Source organism: Berghia stephanieae, chromosome 1 (genome assembly GCF_034508935.2).
Source record: "Berghia stephanieae isolate SIO BIC M18660-M18661 chromosome 1, UCSD_Bste_1.3, whole genome shotgun sequence".
In the NCBI taxonomy this organism is placed as follows: domain Eukaryota; kingdom Metazoa; phylum Mollusca; class Gastropoda; order Nudibranchia; family Aeolidiidae; genus Berghia; species Berghia stephanieae.
The window spans coordinates 81233862-81239878 of NC_088360.1; positions in this window are offsets into that span (position 1 = coordinate 81233862).

Below are 6017 nucleotides of genomic sequence, written 5' to 3' on the forward strand. Positions count from 1 at the left end.
TGATTTTGATTACATTGTACTATTTTTGTTGGATTGCTTGTTTTTTGTTTCACGGTCTTATATACCTCAATGTGTTGAGAGCCTAACATAAAAAAAAAAACAAAAAAAAAATAAGCATATCTTTGGACAGCAAAAGATCTGAGGTTCAATCCTCAGCCATGGCAATCCATTTATTTATTTATTTATATATTTATTTATTTGCATTCAGTCAAATGCTCACCATTTGTCATTGGCTAGTGACTAGTGAACTAGCAACTGTAATCGTAATCATAATACCACAAATCCAAGTGTTACGGTAATAACTTATAATAAAAACCCATCATTCTTCAATATGTGTGTTATTGCAATATTGGTGGTTGATCATGATTGAATTTGTGATAAGAGAATTTGACTGTTTATCGAGCTTTCATTATAATTTATATTTTGGACTGAAATCGATGATAACTCTCCCCTCCTTTAAGCAAACAGGAATGTGATATCAACAAAGTTTTCTCTCTCTCTCTCTCTCTCTCTCTCTCTCTCTCTCTCTCTCTCTCTCTCTCTCTCTCTCTCTCTCTCTCTCTCTCTCCTCTCTCTCCTCTCTCTCTCTCTCTCTCTCTCTCTCTCTCTCTCTCTCTCTCTCTCTCTCTCTCTCTCTCTCTCCCTCTCTCTCTCTCTCTCTCTCTCTCTCTCCTCTCTCTCTCTCTCTCTCTCTCTCTCTCTCTCTCTCTCTCTCTCTATATATATATATATATATATATATATATATATATATATATATATATATATATATATATATATATATATATATATATATATATATATATAGGTATATATATATATATATATATTATATATATATATATATATATATATATATATATATATATATATATATATATATATATATATATATATATATATATATATATATATACACATACATACATATCTCTGTGCCAAAAGGTCGTTTTGTGCCATTCGCCATAAAAATACTGAAATACTAAGTTGTTTGGGAAAAAAAAAAATAATAATAATAATTTCGCTTTCATCGTTTATTTTTTGGGGGGGTTAAATAATAATTAACCAAAAATAAACCAAAAAATGGACGATATAGCATCATAAGTAGTTATAGCTTTTCAAAGTGTTGAAAAGTGTAGATAAATTGATTCTCTGTCCACACTTTTTTCAACCTTTGAGAATTTATTTCTACTATTCTATTGGAGCTAGATCACCGGGTTTTTTTTGGGTTGTTTTACTGTACAATATTCAACTGATTTAAACTGATGAAAACGATTTTTTTCCTTGGTTTTTCCCAAATAATAATTGGAGTATTTTTATGGCTAACGACACATAAACGATTTTTGAAATTTTTATAATCCTGGTTCGTGGAAGCCTCTGTCGATGTGAACAGGTTCTCAACCACAGGTCAAGAACGGGTGTCCAATATGCAATTCCTGTTTTCTTCTGTCTCTATACAATGTATTGTAATGAAACCATTTTGCCCATGGCATAGAATGTGAGACTATTTGGACACGTGGTGGGTTTGGGGAACGATGGAATCCTCGTCGATCTGCCACTTCTATGCCTTGTTATCTCTTCCGTCGTTATGTATATTATGATAGTATCCTTCCAATGCGTTCAAAAATGATTAGAGAGTATAGTTGAGACAAAAGTTATTCTCCTGGCATTGTAACTGACTGAAATCATGTGATTCATCAGGACACACTTTCTGTTTTGTTTGTTTTTTTTCTTGTTTTTATTTTTATTTATTAATTTATTTTTTTTGTGAGTTTCAATGAAACTTGTATTGGCCTAATGAATATAGAATTGACATTCATTGTAGTCTGATCAGTCGACAGTCAATATCACGTGAATTGATTCATCATGGCAAAAGTAAGTTCAAATATGAAGCGGGACGAAATATTATCTATACCGGATGTGTTGTAATTTCCTCTCTGGAAATCTTTTGCGTTGAAAGTATGAAGGCCAGTGTCTTAACTGCCATCGTGTACTAGAGAGCTTGATGTTACCAGCACAAAAAAAGGTAGTCACTGTCCTTACAACGCCCACTTCTGGGCAAGAGCCTAGCTAGTCAGAGACTAGGCAACGTTAATAAAATCCGATGTTTTTGGTCACTTGCTCCGCTTAGGGTTAAGACTAGCAAGCCATTTACTAGACTAGTAAATTAACTAAATCTAGTCCGCTTACATAACATTGGGCCCCGGACTTGCCGGTCATACCACAAGACCACGGCTCGTTTTCATGAAAGAGGACCAGATTTAGTTATGTACTGCCCTGTTGCTATTGGCACTGGCTTAAAAAAAAAAAACTATAAGATAAGTGCAGATCGTCGAAAGTACACATTTTTGTGAGTAAAAACAAAAAAATTCCCCGAATCTAATGAGGCGAAGCCCGGAATTCTTTTTCATGACAGGAGCAATATTATTAATAATATTGCCCACAAACAGGAAACTCAGAGTGGAGAGGACAAATTAATATTTTGTCATTTTGATTATGCACCTCTTGTATTTGAAAACTGCGGTTCTTTTGAAAGGTTATACTATACAAAAATTACATGGATGGTGATAAAGAAGTTTAGATTTTTAGATTCAGTGACATTTCACATTATCACATTCAAAGCCCCCCCCCCCCCCCCCCCCCCCCTCCTTCCCCAATGAACATAATTCAAGAATGGCAAACATATACCCTGCTCGATGGGTGACCAGTGAGTTTTGTGCGACCTTTATGAGTTGTCTTGCTCATCAGTTGGTCGGGGATTATGTCTTTGTGAAAGGCATTTTTCCTTGTCCTATCGAAGACGGGCGTGAAAATTCGGACGACCCCCCTGGTTTTTCGTTGTTTTTTTTTTGTTTTTTTACATCAATGTATTTGTCAAAAAAATGTAAAGTACCTCGACGTTCATTATATTACATGTCCGTTGTCCACCAGGGAAGAGAATAAATTATAAACGCTGTGAGCATTTTTCAACACTATTAAGTACTATTGAAATGATATCTATTGTTACATTATTTCGAACAACCCAAAGTTATTTGCTAAGCCACGCCACTGAATGCAACTTTGTTGTGAATATTTTCCCAACGGGAAAGAGAATCAACACACCATTTCTAAAGTTTGAGTCATATTTTATTGCAACCGATGAAAAGATCAAAGGAAAAAAAACTGTTTGGTCTATCACTATCGGTATTCAAAATTCACTTAAAATATCTGCCCGCATGCAAAAAATCAAGGCACCACATTCGTAACTTTGGAGGAATGTGCGATATTCCGTGCGCACGGTAGGTACTTGGAACGGACTATTATAGTAAATTACTAAGCGCGAGTCCGCGTTCATGAAATTGGCCCCTGGGACTGTTTTCATGAGCGCGGACTAGATTTAGTTATTTACTTTTAACTTTTGTCTCCACTATAATCATTTTTTTGGTTGTTCTTTGACGTAAACCCTTCGATTTTGAGTCCACGTTCACTCGTAACTCGCGAGCCGATTAGATTCAGTTTTTTTTCAGTTTTTACTCCCAAATAATGTGTACTTGCGACGATCTGCATTTATCTTATACAGTGCAACCTCGATATAACGACATCGTCGGGACCGGGAAAACGTGTCGTTATAGAGGGATGTCGTTACAGAGAGGTTTCCTATGTGTGTATATTCAGGAGGTGTTTTGGGTCTTGTGTAGTGAATCTATACTTTTTCATTTTCCCTCTGTAGTTTATCCGGGCTCGGGACCGGCATGTATTGTATTCATCATACGCATACATGGCAACATTAAAAATGTTTTTTTTTTGTGTTTTTTTTTTTGTTGGGTTTTTTTTTTTTTTTTTGTTTTTTGTTTTTTGTTTTTTTTTTGTTTGTCTTTTTTCATTTTTTTTTGTTTTTGATTTTTTTTTTTTTTTTCAATTTTTAAAAAAGAAGTCGTCAATCTTTGTCTGTGTTTGTATCGAGCAGATGATCTCACACACCTTGTCTTCGGTACGATCTAGTAGATCAAAAAGCACTGATCCATTTTGGTTTTGCTACAATAAGAACTAGCTCTGGGCTTATTACGAGTAGACAACATACATAGAATGGAAGATACCACTTGTAATAGTTACAAACAATTTCATGGTAGACAAACACCTTCAAGGTTTGTCGGACCAGAAATGTCGTTATACAGGGGTTTTGCTGAAATGTACGTCGCGATAGAGGGATTTTTATTACTAATGATATATAGTAAAATAAAATGGGACCTGAGTACCATGTCGTTATACAGGGAATGTCGCTATAACGGATGTCGTTACATCGGGGTTGCACTGTAGTTTTTTTTAAGCCAGTGTCAATAACAACAGGACACTTTTTGCCCCTGTCATTCGTAACCGACGTATTTTCCTTCCGAATTGAAGCTCTCTCAATCTAAAAAAAATAGCTGCTATTTTGTCGACGCTTTGATGTATCCTAGTAACTAGTCTCAGACTAAGGTTGAAGTCCTGCCTCAGCAAATGACTAAAACTTGGCCAAACTTAGTCCGAAGGTGCCGTGATTTTAGTCTGGGACTTGCTAAGTCAGCTCATATGAAATCCGATCAAGTCCTTGACTAAAGTCAAAGACTAAGCGCTAGTCCGCGTTCATGAAAACGGGCCCTGGTGTCTGGATGAGACTTGTAAGTGATCTCAATGAAGTACATTCATGGTATGCGCTTGGAATCTACATCTGTTCCCTATTAGAACCGATTCCCCTTTGTCTTACTTTTTCTTGGGTGCTTTAATTTTAATTCTAGAATCTTGTAACTATCCCATTTTTTCTTTTTCTTTTTTTTTACTGGCGGTGATATGACCTAAATGTGATGCAGTGTCGTAATACCCTAAAAACAAAACAAACAACAACAACAACAAAAACCCAAAAAATGATATCAGCCAGATCAAGCCTGCAAGACCAAACTCCGAGGACAGTTTCATCTCTTCATCTTCTAGGTAAGTCAAGCTATTACCGTTCATCCATGAGTAATTTTTCAGCTGGGTCTAATGGCATTGGATTTGACCGAACGTCCTTTACCGCAGGCCAGTGTCCGAGAGAGTCGCAATCTATATTATTTTACACTACAAAACGTCAATTCAACTCTTTGTTATTGTTTTTAGACTGCCAGAGAGATATTTAATTCTCAATAAATTTTCTCTCTCTGACTATAAACTATTTTACGGACAGAATAAATGAGTATTTCATTTGAACGCATACCATCATTTGACGCCATCATACGTAGCGTGATTATGGCAAGTGATAAAGAATGCGCATTTTTTAAGTCGACTTAACAGGGGTGTAAACCGACGTGAACATAATAATATTTGCATGTCTGATACTCGGACGCAATTATAGGCTCGTTTTAACATAGTTGTAAAGGACACTATTTTGCTTTGGCTCTAAAGCATTTCCATTACAACGAGGCCATAACAATTTGGATTATCAGACCTGCAAATAAGTACACGTCGGTCTATACTGATTAACAGAGCCAATTAATCCAAACGAGATCTGAACTCGTGATATAAGGTATGAGCCATAAACAAATAGCTTTATCGTCGTAGATCGTTCTTTTACCTGTCATCTGCATTTTTTGCGGCCGCAAATATCAGGGCGATCCGCACATTTTGGAAAATTTCCCAAAATTGGCAAATCGTGGCAAATTTGGGGAAAATTGGCAAACCGCGTGGCAAATTTTGGGGAAAAAAAAGAAGCGAAAACAAAATAACGAAAATAAAAGTGAGAAACCCGAGAGATGTTGCAGCTTTGCCTGGGCCCAAACCAAGGGAAGCTACTCTCTACGGATAATGGTCCTTTAAAATCTTTGTAACAACGCGATTCACAGTCATTTCATTTCTCAATGTATATTGAGAAACTGGGGCCCAGTGCTGTGAAGAGTCTGATACTGGAATTATAGATCTGACCCTATTTTGGAAGTCTGTGGCAGATTATGTTCCAGCTCTCGCTGCATTGGCGTCCCGGTATGCCTTCTCAACATGTTCGTCAGCTGATGCTGAGCGAAGTTTTT